The sequence below is a fragment of the Pseudorasbora parva genome, chromosome 15 (genome assembly GCF_024679245.1).
Source record: "Pseudorasbora parva isolate DD20220531a chromosome 15, ASM2467924v1, whole genome shotgun sequence".
NCBI classification, from domain to species: domain Eukaryota; kingdom Metazoa; phylum Chordata; class Actinopteri; order Cypriniformes; family Gobionidae; genus Pseudorasbora; species Pseudorasbora parva.
Window position 1 is genome coordinate 18,261,086 of NC_090186.1, and position 12,496 is coordinate 18,273,581.

Sequence of the window (12,496 nt, forward strand, 5' to 3'; positions counted from 1 at the left end):
AGCTCAGTCTTTTCATTATACATGATGGTAAAAACTCAAATGGCAATATAAGATTCATTACCTTCACGTTAATTCAAGTGTTCATTTTAAAAGCTAGTTGTCAGAAGTGGGATTTTAACCCACGCCTCCATTCGGAGACCAGAATCCTCAACATTTGAGAAGGTTGAAGAACCTTGAGTCTGGCGCCTTAGACAACTCGGCCATTCTGACAGTCACGGCTGCTTTTCTGATGCTCAGTCTTTTGATTGTCCATGATGGTAAAAACTCAAAAGATAATATAAGATATATTACCATCACATTATTTCAAGTTTTCATTACAAAAGCTACATGTCAGAAGTGGGATTTGAACCCACGCCTCCATTCGGAGACCTGAATCCTCAACATTTGAAAGGTTGAAAGACCTTGAGTCTGGCGCCTTAGACCACTCGGCCATTCTGACAGCCACAACTAGCGTTCTGATGCTCAGTCTTTTCATTATTCATGATGGTAAAAACTCAAAAAGGAATATAAGATTCATTACCTTCACGTTAATTCAAGTGTTCATTTTAAAAGCTAGTTGTCAGAAGTGGGATTTGAACCCACGCCTTCATTCGGAGACCAGAATCCTCAACATTTGAGAAGGTTGAAGCACCTTGAGTCTGGCGCCTTAGACCACTCGGCCATTCTGACAGCCACAACTGGTTTTCTGATGCTCAGTCTTTTGATTGTCCATGATGGTAAAAACTCAAAAGATAATATAAGATATATTACCGTCACATTATTTCAAGTTTTCATTATAAAAGCTACTTGTCAGAAGTGGGATTTGAACCTACGCCTCCATTCGGAGACCAGAATCCTCAACATTTGAGAAGGTTGAAGCACTTTGAGTCTGGCGCCTTAGACCACTCGGCCATTCTGACAGTCACAGCTGCTTTTCTGATGCTCAGTCTTTTGATTGTCCATGATGGTAAAAACTCAAACGATAATATAAGATATATTAACATCACATTTTTTCAAGTTTTCATTACAAAAGCTACTTGTCAGAAGTGGGATTTGAACCCACGCCTCCATTCGGAGACCAGAATCCTCAACATTTGAGAAGGTTGAAGCACCTTGAGTCTGGCGCCTTAGACCACTCGGCCATTCTGACAGACACAGCTGCTTTTCTGATGCTCAGTCTTTTGATTGTCCATGATGGTAAAAACTCAAAAGATAATATAAGATATATTACCATCACATTTTTTCAAGTTTTCATTACAAAAGCTACTTGTCAGAAGTGGGATTTGAACCCACGCCTCCATTCGGAGACCAGAATCCTCTACATTTGAGAAGGTTGAAGCACCTTGAGTCTGGCGCCTTTGACCACTCGGCCATTCTGACAGTCACAGCTGCTTTTCTGAAGCTCAGTCTTTTCATTATACATGATGGTAAAAACTCAAACGGCAATATAAGATTCATTACCTTCACGTTAATTCAAGTGTTCATTTTAAAAGCTATTTGTCAGAAGTGGGATTTGAACCCACGCCTCCATTCGGAGACCAGAATCCTCAACATTTGAGAAGGTTGAAGAACCTTGAGTCTGGCGCCTTAGACAACTCGGCCATTCTGACAGTCACGGCTGCTTTTCTGATGCTCAGTCTTTTGATTGTCCATGATGGTAAAAACTCAAAAGATAATATAAGATATATTACTATCACATTATTTCAAGTTTTCATTACAAAAGCTACATGTCAGAAGTGGGATTTGAACCCACGCCTCCATTCAGAGACCTGAATCCTCAACATTTGAAAGGTTGAAAGACCTTGAGTCTGGCGCCTTAGACCACTCGGCCATTCTGACACTCAAAGCTAGCTTTCTGATGCTCAGTCTTTTCATTGTCCATGATGGTAAAAACTCAAATGATAATATAAGATATGTTACCTTCACATTAATTCAAGTTTTCATTATAAAAGCTAGTTGTCAGAAGTGGGATTTGAACCCACACCTCCATTCGGAGACCAGAATCCTCAACATTTGAGAAGGTTGAAGCACCTTGAGTCTGGCGCCTTAGACCACTCGGCCATTCTGACAGTCACAACTAGCGTTCTGATGCTCAGTCTTTTCATTATTCATAATGGTAAAAACTCAAAAAGGAATATAAGATTCATTACCTTCACGTTAATTCAAGTGTTCATTTTAAAAGCTAGTTGTCAGAAGTGGGATTTGAACCCACGCCTTCATTCGGAGACCAGAATCCTCAACATTTGAGAAGGTTGAAGCACCTTGAGTCTGGCGCCTTAGACCACTCGGCCATTCTGACAGCCACAACTGGTTTTCTGATGCTCAGTCTTTTGATTGTCCATGATGGTAAAAACTCAAAAGATAATATAAGATATATTACCGTCACATTATTTCAAGTTTTCATTACAAAAGCTACTTGTCAGAAGTGGGATTTGAACCCACGCCTCCATTCAGCGACCAGAATCCTCAACATTTGAGAAGGTTGAAGCACCTTGAGTCTGGCGCCTTAGACCACTCGGCCATTCTGACAGTCACAGCTGCTTTTCTGATGCTCAGTCTTTTGATTGTCCATGATGGTAAAAACTCAAACGATAATATGATATATTAACATCACATTTTTTCAAGTTTTCCTTACAAAAGCTACTTGTCAGAAGTGGGATTTGAACCCACGCCTCCATTCGGAGACCAGAATCCTCAACATTTGAGAAGGTTGAAGCACCTTGAGTCTGGCTCCTTAGACCACTCGGCCATTCTGACAGACACAGCTGCTTTTCTGATGCTCAGTCTTTTGATTGTCCATGATGGTAAAAACTCAAAAGATAATATAAGATATATTACCTTCACATTATTTCAAGTTTTCATTACAAACGCTACTTGTCAGAAGTGGGATTTGAACCCACGCCTCCATTCGGAGACCAGAATCCTCAACATTTGAGAAGGTTGAAGCACCTTGAGTCGGGCGCCTTAGACCACTCGGCCATTCTGACAGTCACAGCTGCTTTTCTGAAGCTCAGTCTTTTCATTGTCTATGATGGTAAAAACGCAAAAGATAATATAAGATATATTACCATCACATTAATTCAAGTTTTCATTTTAAAAGCTACTTGTCAGAAGTGGGATTTGAACCCACGCCTCCATTCAGAGACCTGAATCCTCAACATTTGGGAAGGTTGAAGCACCTTGAGTCTGGCTCCTTAGACCACTCGGCCATTCTGACTGTCACAACTGCTTTTCTGATGCTCAGTCTTTTGATTGTCCATGATGGTAAACACTCAAAAGACAATATAAGATATATTACCGTCACATTATTTCAAGTTTTCATTATAAAAGCTACTTGTCAGAAGTGGGATTTGAACCCACGCCTCCATTCGGAGACCAGAATCCTCAACATTTGAGAAGGTTGAAGCACCTTGAGTCTGGCCCCTTAGACCACTCGGCCATTCTGACAGCCACAACTGCTTTGCTGATTCTCAGTCTTTTGATTGTCCATGATGGTAAAAACTCAAAAGATAATATAAGGTATATTACCATCACATTATTTCAAGTTTTCATTACAAAAGCTACTTGTCAGAAGTGGGATTTGAACCCACGCCTCCATTCGGAGACCAGAATCCTCAACATTTGAGAAGGTTGAAGCACCTTGAGTCTGGCGCCTTAGACCACTCGGCCATTCTGACAGTCACAGCTGCTTTTCTGATGCTCAGTCTTTTGATTGTCCATGATGGTAAAAACTCAAACGATAATATAAGATATATTAACATCACATTATTTCAAGTTTTCATTACAAAAGCTACTTGTCAGAAGTGGGATTTGAACCCACGCCTCCATTCGGAGACCAGAATCATCAACATTTGAGAAGGTTGAAGCACCTTGAGTCTGGCGCCTTAGACCACTCGGCCATTCTGACAGCCACAGCTGGTTTTCTGATGCTCAGTCTTTTGATTGTCCATGATGGTAAAAACTCAAAAGATAATATAAGATATATTACCATCACATTATTTCAAGTTTTCATTACAAAAGCTACTTGTCAGAAGTGGGATTTGAACCCACACCTCCATTCGGAGACCAGAATCCTCAACATTTGAGAAGGTTGAAGCACCTTGAGTCTGGCGCCTTAGACCACTCGGCCATTCTGACAGCCACAACTGGTTTTCTGATGCTCAGTCTTTTGATTGTCCATGATGGTAAAAACTCAAAAGATAATATAAGATATATTACCGTCACATTATTTCAAGTTTTCATTACAAAAGCTACTTGTCAGAAGTGGGATTTGAACCCACGCCTCCATTCGGAGACCAGAATCCTCAACATTTGAGAAGGTTGAAGCACCTTGAGTCTGGCGCCTTAGACCACTCGGCCATTCTGACAGCCACAGCTGGTTTTCTGATGCTCAGTCTTTTGATTGTCCATGATGGTAAAAACTCAAAAGATAATATAATATATATTACCATCACATTATTTCAAGTTTTCATTTCAAAAGCTACTTGTCAGAAGTGGGATTTGAACCCACGCCTCCATTCGGAGACCAGAATCCTCAATATTTGAGAAGGTTGAAGCACCTTGAGTCTGGCGCCTTAGACCACTCGGCCATTCTGACAGCCACAGCTGGTTTTCTGATGCTCAGTCTTTTGATTGTCCATGATGGTAAAAACTCAAAAGATAATATAAGATATATTACCGTCACATTATTTCAAGTTTTCATTATAAAAGCTACTTGTCAGAAGTGGGATTTGAACCCACGCCTCCATTCGGAGACCAGAATCCTCAACATTTGAGAAGGTTGAAGCACCTTGAGTCTGGCGCCTTAGACCACTCGGCCATTCTGACAGTCACAGCTGCTTTTCTGATGCTCAGTCTTTTTATTGTCCATGATGGTAAAAACTCAAAAGATAATATAAGATATATTAACATCACATTATTTCAAGTTTTCATTACAAAAGCTACTTGTCAGAAGTGGGATTTGAACCCACGCCTCCATTCGGAGACCAGAATCCTCAACATTTGAGAAGGTTGAAGCACCTTGAGTTTGGCGCCTTAGACCACTCGGTCATTCTGACAGACACAGCTGCTTTTCTGATGCTCAGTCTTTTGATTGTCCATGATGGTAAAAACTCAAAAGATAATATAAGATATATTACCATCACATTATATAAGTTTTCATTACAAAAGCTACAGGTCAGAAGTGGGATTTGAACCCACGCCTCCATTCGGAGACCAGAATCCTCAACATTTGAGAAGGTTGAAGCACCTTGAGTCTTGCGCCTTAGACCACTCAGCCATTCTGACTGTCACAACTGGTTTTCTGATGCTCAGTCTTTTGATTGTCCATGATGGTAAAAACTCAAAAGATAATATAAGATATATTACCGTCACATTATTTCAAGTTTTTATTATAAAAGCTACATGTCAGAAGTGGGATTTGAACCCACGCCTCCATTCGGAGACCAGAATCCTCAACATTTGAGAAGGCTGAAGCACCTTGAGTCTGGCGCCTTAGACCACTCGGCCATTCTGACTGTCACAACTGCTTTTCTGATGCTCAGTCTTTTGATTGTCCATGATGGTAAAAACTCAAAAGATAATAAAAGATATATTACCATCACATTATTTCAAGTTTTCATTACAAAAGCTACATGTCAGAAGTGGGATTTGAACCCACGCCTCCATTCGGAGACCAGAATCCTCAACATTTGAGAAGGTTGAAGTACCTTGAGTCTGGCGCCTTAGACCACTCGGCCATTCTGACAGTCACAACTGGTTTTCTGATGCTCAGTCTTTTGATTGTCCGAGATGGTAAAAACTCAAAAGATAATATAAGATATATTACCGTCACATTATTTCAAGTTTTCATTATAAAAGCTACTTGTCAGAAGTGGGATTTGAACCCACGCCTCCATTCGGAGACCAGAATCCTCAACATTTGAGAAGGTTGAAGCACCTTGAGTCTGGTGCCTTAGACCACTCTGACATTCTGACAGCCACAACTGGTTTTCTGATGCTCAGTCTTTTGATTGTCTATGATGGTAAAAACTCAAAAGATAATATAAGATATATTACCGTCACATTTTTTCAAGTTTTCATTATAAAAGCTACTTGTCAGAAGTGGGATTTGAACCCACGCCTCCATTCGGAGACCAGAATCCTCAACATTTGAGAAGGTTGAAGCACCTTGAGTCTGGCGCCTTAGACCACTCGGCCATTCTGACAGTCAAAACTGGTTTTCTGATGCTCAGTCTTTTCATTGTCCATGATGGTAAAAACTCAAAAGATAATATAAGATATATTACCTTCACATTAATTCAAGTTTTCATTATAAAAGCTAGTTGTCAGAAGTGGGATTTGAACCCACGCCTCCATTCGGAGACCAGAATCCTCAACATTTGAGAAGGTTGAAGCACCTTGAGTCTGGCGCCTTAGACCACTCGGCCATTCTGACAGTCAAAACTGGTTTTCTGATGCTCAGTCTTTTCATTGTCCATGATGGTAAAAACTCAAAAGATAATATAAGATATATTACCGTCACATTATTTCAAGTTTTCATTATAAAAGCTACTTGTCAGAAGTGGGATTTGAACCCACGCCTCCATTCGCAGACCAGAATCCTCAACATTTGAGAAGGTTGAAGCACCTTGAGTCTAGCGCCTTAGACCACTCGGCCATTCTGACAGCCACAACTGGTTTTCTTATGCTCAGTCTTTTGATTGTCCATGATGGTAAAAACTCAAAAGATAATATAAGATATATTACCGTCACATTATTTCAAGTTTTCATTATCAAAGCTACTTGTCAGAAGTGGGATTTGAACTCACGCCTCCATTCGGAGACCAGAATCCTCAACATTTGAGAAGGTTGAAGCACCTTGAGTCTGGCGCCTTAGACCACTCGGCCATTCTGACAGTCACAGCTGCTTTTCTGATGCTCAGTCTTTTGATTGTCCATGATGGTAAAAACTCAAAAGATAATATAAGATATATTAACATCACATTTTTTCATTACAAAAGCTACTTGTCAGAAGTGGGATTTGAACCCACGCCTCCATTCAGAGACCTGAATCCTCAACATTTGAAAGGTTGAAAGACCTTGAGTCTCGCGCCTTAGACCACTCGGCCATTCTGACAGCCACAACTAGCGTTCTGATGCTCAGTCTTTTCATTATTCATGATGGTAAATACTCAAAAACGAATATAAGACTCATTACCTTCACGTTAATTCAAGTGTTCATTTTAAAAGCTAGTTGTCAGAAGTGGGATTTGAACCCACGCCTTCATTCGGAGACCAGAATCCTCAACATTTGAGAAGGTTGAAGCACCTTGAGTCTGGCGCCTTAGACCACTCGGCCATTCTGACAGCCACAACTGGTTTTCTGATGCTCAGTCTTTTGATTGTCCATGATGGTAAAAACTCAAAAGATAATATAAGATATATTACCGTCACATTATTTCAAGTTTTCAATATAAAAGCTACTTGTCAGAAGTGGGATTTGAACCCACGCCTCCATTCAGCGACCAGAATCCTCAACATTTGAGAAGGTTGAAGCACCTTGAGTCTGGCGCCTTAGACCACTCGGCCATTCTGACAGTCACAGCTGCTTTTCTGATGCTCAGTCTTTTGATTGTCCATGATGGTAAAAACTCAAACGATAATATAAGATATATTAACATCACATTTTTTCATTACAAAAGCTACTTGTCAGAAGTGGGATTTGAACCCACGCCTCCATTCGGAGACCTGAATCCTCAACATTTGAAAGGTTGAAAGACCTTGAGTCTGGCGCCTTAGACTACTCGGCCATTCTGACACTCACAACTAGCTTTCTGATGCTCAGTCTTTTCATTGTCCATGATGGTAAAAACTCAAAAGATAATATAAGATATATTACCTTCACATTAATTCAAGTTTTCATTATAAAAGCTAGTTGTCAGAAGTGGGATTTGAACCCACGCCTCCATTCGGAGACCAGAATCCTCAACATTTGAGAAGGTTGAAGCACCTTGAGTCTGGCGCCTTAGACCACTCGGCCATTCTGACAGCCACAACTGGTTTTCTGATGCTCAGTCTTTTGATTGTCCATGATGGTAAAAACTAAAAAGATAATATAAGATATATTACCGTCACATTATTTCAAGTTTTCATTATAAAAGCTAGTTGTCAGAAGTGGGATTTGAACCCACGCCTCCATTCGGAGACCAGAATCCTCAACATTTGAGAAGGTTGAAGCACCTTGAGTCTGGTGCCTTAGACCACTCGGCCATTCTGACAGTCACAGCTGCTTTTCTGATGCTCAGTCTTTTGATTGTCCATGATGGTAAAAACTCAAACGATAATATAAGATATATTAACATCACATTTTTTCAAGTTTTCATTACAAAAGCTACTTGTCAGAAGTGGGATTTGAACCCACGCCTCCATTCAGAGACCTGAATCCTCAACATTTGAAAGGTTGAAAGACCTTGAGTCTGGCGCCTTAGACCACTCGGCCATTCTGACAGCCACAACTAGTGTTCTGATGCTCAGTCTTTTCATTATTCATGATGGTAAAAACTCAAAAAGGAATATAAGATTCATTACCTTCACGTTAATTCAAGTGTTCATTTTAAAAGCTAGTTGTCAGAAGTGGGATTTGAACCCACGCCTTCATTCGGAGACCAGAATCCTCAACATTTGAGAAGGTTGAAGCACCTTGAGTCTGGCGCCTTAGACCACTCGGCCATTCTGACAGCCACAACTGGTTTTCTGATGCTCAGTCTTTTGATTGTCCATGATGGTAAAAACTCAAAAGATAATATAAGATATATTACCGTCACATTATTTCAAGTTTTCATTATAAAAGCTACTTGTCAGAAGTGGGATTTGAACCCACGCCTCCATTCGGAGACCAGAATCCTCAACATTTGAGAAGGTTGAAGCACCTTGAGTCTGGCGCCTTAGACCACTCGGCCATTCTGACAGTCACAGCTGCTTTTCTGAAGCTCAGTCTTTTCATTATACATGATGGTAAAAACTCAAATGGCAATATAAGATTCATTACCTTCACGTTAATTCAAGTGTTCATTTTAAAAGCTAGTTGTCAGAAGTGGGATTTTAACCCACGCCTCCATTCGGAGACCAGAATCCTCAACATTTGAGAAGGTTGAAGAACCTTGAGTCTGGCGCCTTAGACAACTCGGCCATTCTGACAGTCACGGCTGCTTTTCTGATGCTCAGTCTTTTGATTGTCCATGATGGTAAAAACTCAAAAGATAATATAAGATATATTACCATCACATTATTTCAAGTTTTCATTACAAAAGCTACATGTCAGAAGTGGGATTTGAACCCACGCCTCCATTCGGAGACCTGAATCCTCAACATTTGAAAGGTTGAAAGACCTTGAGTCTGGCGCCTTAGACCACTCGGCCATTCTGACAGCCACAACTAGCGTTCTGATGCTCAGTCTTTTCATTATTCATGATGGTAAAAACTCAAAAAGTGTTCATTTTAAAAGCTAGTTGTCAGAAGTGGGATTTGAACCCACGCCTTCATTCGGAGACCAGAATCCTCAACATTTGAGAAGGTTGAAGCACCTTGAGTCTGGCGCCTTAGACCACTCGGCCATTCTGACAGCCACAACTGGTTTTCTGATGCTCAGTCTTTTGATTGTCCATGATGGTAAAAACTCAAAAGATAATATAAGATATATTACCGTCACATTATTTCAAGTTTTCATTATAAAAGCTACTTGTCAGAAGTGGGATTTGAACCCACGCCTCCATTCGGAGACCAGAATCCTCAACATTTGAGAAGGTTGAAGCACCTTGAGTCTGGCGCCTTAGACCACTCGGCCATTCTGACAGTCACAGCTGCTTTTCTGATGCTCAGTCTTTTGATTGTCCATGATGGTAAAAACTCAAATGATAATATAAGATATATTAACATCACATTTTTTCAAGTTTTCATTACAAAAGCTACTTGTCAGAAGTGGGATTTGAACCCACGCCTCCATTCGGAGACCAGAATCCTCAACATTTGAGAAGGTTGAAGCACCTTGAGTCTGGCGCCTTAGACCACTCGGCCATTCTGACAGACACAGCTGCTTTTCTGATGCTCAGTCTTTTGATTGTCCATGATGGTAAAAACTCAAAAGATAATATAAGATATATTACCATCACATTTTTTCAAGTTTTCATTACAAAAGCTACTTGTCAGAAGTGGGATTTGAACCCACGCCTCCATTCGGAGACCAGAATCCTCTACATTTGAGAAGGTTGAAGCACCTTGAGTCTGGCGCCTTTGACCACTCGGCCATTCTGACAGTCACAGCTGCTTTTCTGAAGCTCAGTCTTTTCATTATACATGATGGTAAAAACTCAAACGGCAATATAAGATTCATTACCTTCACGTTAATTCAAGTGTTCATTTTAAAAGCTAGTTGTCAGAAGTGGGATTTGAACCCACGCCTCCATTCGGAGACCAGAATCCTCAACATTTCAGAAGGTTGAAGAACCTTGAGTCTGGCGCCTTAGACAACTCGGCCATTCTGACAGTCACGGCTGCTTTTCTGATGCTCAGTCTTTTGATTGTCCATGATGGTAAAAACTCAAATGATAATATAAGATATGTTACCTTCACATTAATTCAAGTTTTCATTATAAAAGCTAGTTGTCAGAAGTGGGATTTGAACCCACACCTCCATTCGGAGACCAGAATCCTCAACATTTGAGAAGGTTGAAGCACCTTGCGTCTGGCGCCTTAGACCACTCGGCCATTCTGACAGTCACAGCTGCTTTTCTGATGCTCAGTCTTTTGATTGTCCATGATGGTAAAAACTCAAACGTCAAGATAAGCTACTTGTCAAAAGTGGGATTTGAACCCACGCCTCCATTCGGAGACCTGAATCCTCAACATTTGAAAGGTTGAAAGACCTTGAGTCTGGCGCCTTAGACCACTCGGCCATTCTGACAGCCACAACTAGTGTTCTGATGCTCAGTCTTTTCATTATTCATGATGGAAAAAACTCAAAAGATAATATAAGATATATTACCATCACATTATTTCAAGTTTTCATTATAAAAGCTACTTGTCAGAAGTGGTATTTGAACCCACGCCTCCATTCGGAGACCAGAATCCTCTACATTTGAGAAGGTTGAAGCACCTTGAGTCTGGCGCCTTAGACTACTCGGCCATTCTGACACTCACAACTAGCTTTCTGATGCTCAGTCTTTTCATTGTCCATGATGGTAAAAACTCAAAAGATAATATAAGATATATTACCTTCACATTAATTCAAGTTTTCATTATAAAAGCTAGTTGTCAGAAGTGGGATTTGAACCCACGCCTCCATTCGGAGACCAGAATCCTCAACATTTGAGAAGGTTGAAGCATCTTGAGTCTGGCGCCTTAGACCACTCGGCCATTCTGACAGCCACAACTAGCTTTCTGATGCTCAGTCTTTTCATTATTCATGATGGTAAAAACTCAAAAGATAATATAAGATATATTACCGTCACATTATTTCAAGTTTTCATTATAAAAGCTACTTGTCAGAAGTGGAATTTGAACCCACGCCTCATTCGGAGACCAGAATCCTCAACATTTGAGAAGGTTGAAGCACCTTGAGTCTGGCGCCTTAGACCACTCGGCCATTCTGACAGCCACAACTGGTTTTCTGATGCTCAGTCTTTTGATTGTCCATGATGGTAAAAACTCAAAAGATAATATAAGATATATTACCGTCACATTATTTCAAGTTTTCATTATAAAAGCTACTTGTCAGAAGTGGGATTTGAACCCACGCCTCCATTCGGAGACCAGAATCCTCAACATTTGAGAAGGTTGAAGAACCTTGAGTCTAGCGCCTTAGACCACTCGGCCATTCTGACAGTCACAGCTGCTTTTCTGAAGCTCAGTCTTTTCATTATACATGATGGTAAAAACTCAAATGGCAATATAAGATTCATTACCTTCACGTTAATTCAAGTGTTCATTTTAAAAGCTAGTTGTCAGAAGTGGGATTTGAACCCACGCCTCCATTCGGAGACCAGAATCCTCAACATTTGAGAAGGTTGAAGAACCTTGAGTCTGGCGCCTTAGACAACTCGGCCATTCTGACAGTCACGGCTGCTTTTCTGATGCTCAGTCTTTTGATTGTCCATGATGGTAAAAACTCAAAAGATAATATAAGATATATTACCATCACATTATTTCAAGTTTTCATTACAAAAGCTACATGTCAGAAGTGGGATTTGAACCCACGCCTCCATTCGGAGACCTGAATCCTCAACATTTGAAAGGTTGAAGCACCTTGAGTCTGGCGCCTTAGACCACTTGGCCATTCTGACAGTCACAGCTGCTTTTCTGAAGCTCAGTCTTTTCATTATACATGATGGTAAAAACTCAAACGGCAATATAAGATTCATTACCTTCACGTTAATTCAAGTGTTCATTTTAAAAGCTAGTTGTCAGAAGTGGGATTTGAAGCCACGCCTCTATTCGGACACCAGAATCCTCTACATTTGAGAAGGTTGAAGCACCCTGAGTC

The 12,496-nt window shown here is 40.6% G+C and overlaps 26 non-coding genes across 26 annotated transcripts; all 26 read right to left on the reverse strand.

The window, feature by feature from the left end:
- Positions 1-557: 557 nt before the first annotated feature.
- trnal-caa (transfer RNA leucine (anticodon CAA)) lies at positions 558-669 on the reverse strand. The gene is made up of 2 exons: positions 632-669; positions 558-603 (listed from the first exon to the last, which is right to left on the reverse strand). It is a non-coding gene; the product is annotated as a tRNA-Leu (tRNA).
- A 348-nt stretch (positions 670-1,017) lies between these two features.
- Positions 1,018-1,129, reverse strand: trnal-caa (transfer RNA leucine (anticodon CAA)). The gene is made up of 2 exons: positions 1,092-1,129; positions 1,018-1,063 (listed from the first exon to the last, which is right to left on the reverse strand). It is a non-coding gene; the product is annotated as a tRNA-Leu (tRNA).
- A 118-nt stretch (positions 1,130-1,247) lies between these two features.
- Positions 1,248-1,359, reverse strand: trnal-caa (transfer RNA leucine (anticodon CAA)). Its single transcript has 2 exons — positions 1,322-1,359; positions 1,248-1,293 (listed from the first exon to the last, which is right to left on the reverse strand). It is a non-coding gene; the product is annotated as a tRNA-Leu (tRNA).
- A 577-nt stretch (positions 1,360-1,936) lies between these two features.
- trnal-caa (transfer RNA leucine (anticodon CAA)) lies at positions 1,937-2,048 on the reverse strand. Its single transcript has 2 exons — positions 2,011-2,048; positions 1,937-1,982 (listed from the first exon to the last, which is right to left on the reverse strand). It is a non-coding gene; the product is annotated as a tRNA-Leu (tRNA).
- A 118-nt stretch (positions 2,049-2,166) lies between these two features.
- Positions 2,167-2,278, reverse strand: trnal-caa (transfer RNA leucine (anticodon CAA)). Its single transcript has 2 exons — positions 2,241-2,278; positions 2,167-2,212 (listed from the first exon to the last, which is right to left on the reverse strand). It is a non-coding gene; the product is annotated as a tRNA-Leu (tRNA).
- Positions 2,279-3,544: 1,266 nt separating this feature from the next.
- On the reverse strand, positions 3,545-3,656 carry trnal-caa (transfer RNA leucine (anticodon CAA)). The gene is made up of 2 exons: positions 3,619-3,656; positions 3,545-3,590 (listed from the first exon to the last, which is right to left on the reverse strand). It is a non-coding gene; the product is annotated as a tRNA-Leu (tRNA).
- A 118-nt stretch (positions 3,657-3,774) lies between these two features.
- On the reverse strand, positions 3,775-3,886 carry trnal-caa (transfer RNA leucine (anticodon CAA)). The gene is made up of 2 exons: positions 3,849-3,886; positions 3,775-3,820 (listed from the first exon to the last, which is right to left on the reverse strand). It is a non-coding gene; the product is annotated as a tRNA-Leu (tRNA).
- A 118-nt stretch (positions 3,887-4,004) lies between these two features.
- Positions 4,005-4,116, reverse strand: trnal-caa (transfer RNA leucine (anticodon CAA)). Its single transcript has 2 exons — positions 4,079-4,116; positions 4,005-4,050 (listed from the first exon to the last, which is right to left on the reverse strand). It is a non-coding gene; the product is annotated as a tRNA-Leu (tRNA).
- A 118-nt stretch (positions 4,117-4,234) lies between these two features.
- trnal-caa (transfer RNA leucine (anticodon CAA)) lies at positions 4,235-4,346 on the reverse strand. The gene is made up of 2 exons: positions 4,309-4,346; positions 4,235-4,280 (listed from the first exon to the last, which is right to left on the reverse strand). It is a non-coding gene; the product is annotated as a tRNA-Leu (tRNA).
- A 118-nt stretch (positions 4,347-4,464) lies between these two features.
- On the reverse strand, positions 4,465-4,576 carry trnal-caa (transfer RNA leucine (anticodon CAA)). Its single transcript has 2 exons — positions 4,539-4,576; positions 4,465-4,510 (listed from the first exon to the last, which is right to left on the reverse strand). It is a non-coding gene; the product is annotated as a tRNA-Leu (tRNA).
- Positions 4,577-4,694: 118 nt separating this feature from the next.
- Positions 4,695-4,806, reverse strand: trnal-caa (transfer RNA leucine (anticodon CAA)). Its single transcript has 2 exons — positions 4,769-4,806; positions 4,695-4,740 (listed from the first exon to the last, which is right to left on the reverse strand). It is a non-coding gene; the product is annotated as a tRNA-Leu (tRNA).
- Positions 4,807-5,383: 577 nt separating this feature from the next.
- Positions 5,384-5,495, reverse strand: trnal-caa (transfer RNA leucine (anticodon CAA)). Its single transcript has 2 exons — positions 5,458-5,495; positions 5,384-5,429 (listed from the first exon to the last, which is right to left on the reverse strand). It is a non-coding gene; the product is annotated as a tRNA-Leu (tRNA).
- A 118-nt stretch (positions 5,496-5,613) lies between these two features.
- trnal-caa (transfer RNA leucine (anticodon CAA)) lies at positions 5,614-5,725 on the reverse strand. Its single transcript has 2 exons — positions 5,688-5,725; positions 5,614-5,659 (listed from the first exon to the last, which is right to left on the reverse strand). It is a non-coding gene; the product is annotated as a tRNA-Leu (tRNA).
- Positions 5,726-6,073: 348 nt separating this feature from the next.
- trnal-caa (transfer RNA leucine (anticodon CAA)) lies at positions 6,074-6,185 on the reverse strand. Its single transcript has 2 exons — positions 6,148-6,185; positions 6,074-6,119 (listed from the first exon to the last, which is right to left on the reverse strand). It is a non-coding gene; the product is annotated as a tRNA-Leu (tRNA).
- Positions 6,186-6,303: 118 nt separating this feature from the next.
- On the reverse strand, positions 6,304-6,415 carry trnal-caa (transfer RNA leucine (anticodon CAA)). The gene is made up of 2 exons: positions 6,378-6,415; positions 6,304-6,349 (listed from the first exon to the last, which is right to left on the reverse strand). It is a non-coding gene; the product is annotated as a tRNA-Leu (tRNA).
- A 799-nt stretch (positions 6,416-7,214) lies between these two features.
- On the reverse strand, positions 7,215-7,326 carry trnal-caa (transfer RNA leucine (anticodon CAA)). The gene is made up of 2 exons: positions 7,289-7,326; positions 7,215-7,260 (listed from the first exon to the last, which is right to left on the reverse strand). It is a non-coding gene; the product is annotated as a tRNA-Leu (tRNA).
- A 569-nt stretch (positions 7,327-7,895) lies between these two features.
- trnal-caa (transfer RNA leucine (anticodon CAA)) lies at positions 7,896-8,007 on the reverse strand. Its single transcript has 2 exons — positions 7,970-8,007; positions 7,896-7,941 (listed from the first exon to the last, which is right to left on the reverse strand). It is a non-coding gene; the product is annotated as a tRNA-Leu (tRNA).
- A 118-nt stretch (positions 8,008-8,125) lies between these two features.
- Positions 8,126-8,237, reverse strand: trnal-caa (transfer RNA leucine (anticodon CAA)). Its single transcript has 2 exons — positions 8,200-8,237; positions 8,126-8,171 (listed from the first exon to the last, which is right to left on the reverse strand). It is a non-coding gene; the product is annotated as a tRNA-Leu (tRNA).
- A 347-nt stretch (positions 8,238-8,584) lies between these two features.
- trnal-caa (transfer RNA leucine (anticodon CAA)) lies at positions 8,585-8,696 on the reverse strand. The gene is made up of 2 exons: positions 8,659-8,696; positions 8,585-8,630 (listed from the first exon to the last, which is right to left on the reverse strand). It is a non-coding gene; the product is annotated as a tRNA-Leu (tRNA).
- Positions 8,697-8,814: 118 nt separating this feature from the next.
- On the reverse strand, positions 8,815-8,926 carry trnal-caa (transfer RNA leucine (anticodon CAA)). Its single transcript has 2 exons — positions 8,889-8,926; positions 8,815-8,860 (listed from the first exon to the last, which is right to left on the reverse strand). It is a non-coding gene; the product is annotated as a tRNA-Leu (tRNA).
- A 542-nt stretch (positions 8,927-9,468) lies between these two features.
- trnal-caa (transfer RNA leucine (anticodon CAA)) lies at positions 9,469-9,580 on the reverse strand. The gene is made up of 2 exons: positions 9,543-9,580; positions 9,469-9,514 (listed from the first exon to the last, which is right to left on the reverse strand). It is a non-coding gene; the product is annotated as a tRNA-Leu (tRNA).
- Positions 9,581-9,698: 118 nt separating this feature from the next.
- On the reverse strand, positions 9,699-9,810 carry trnal-caa (transfer RNA leucine (anticodon CAA)). Its single transcript has 2 exons — positions 9,773-9,810; positions 9,699-9,744 (listed from the first exon to the last, which is right to left on the reverse strand). It is a non-coding gene; the product is annotated as a tRNA-Leu (tRNA).
- Positions 9,811-9,928: 118 nt separating this feature from the next.
- On the reverse strand, positions 9,929-10,040 carry trnal-caa (transfer RNA leucine (anticodon CAA)). Its single transcript has 2 exons — positions 10,003-10,040; positions 9,929-9,974 (listed from the first exon to the last, which is right to left on the reverse strand). It is a non-coding gene; the product is annotated as a tRNA-Leu (tRNA).
- Positions 10,041-10,158: 118 nt separating this feature from the next.
- trnal-caa (transfer RNA leucine (anticodon CAA)) lies at positions 10,159-10,270 on the reverse strand. The gene is made up of 2 exons: positions 10,233-10,270; positions 10,159-10,204 (listed from the first exon to the last, which is right to left on the reverse strand). It is a non-coding gene; the product is annotated as a tRNA-Leu (tRNA).
- Positions 10,271-11,266: 996 nt separating this feature from the next.
- Positions 11,267-11,378, reverse strand: trnal-caa (transfer RNA leucine (anticodon CAA)). The gene is made up of 2 exons: positions 11,341-11,378; positions 11,267-11,312 (listed from the first exon to the last, which is right to left on the reverse strand). It is a non-coding gene; the product is annotated as a tRNA-Leu (tRNA).
- Positions 11,379-11,725: 347 nt separating this feature from the next.
- On the reverse strand, positions 11,726-11,837 carry trnal-caa (transfer RNA leucine (anticodon CAA)). Its single transcript has 2 exons — positions 11,800-11,837; positions 11,726-11,771 (listed from the first exon to the last, which is right to left on the reverse strand). It is a non-coding gene; the product is annotated as a tRNA-Leu (tRNA).
- Positions 11,838-12,496: the final 659 nt, after the last annotated feature.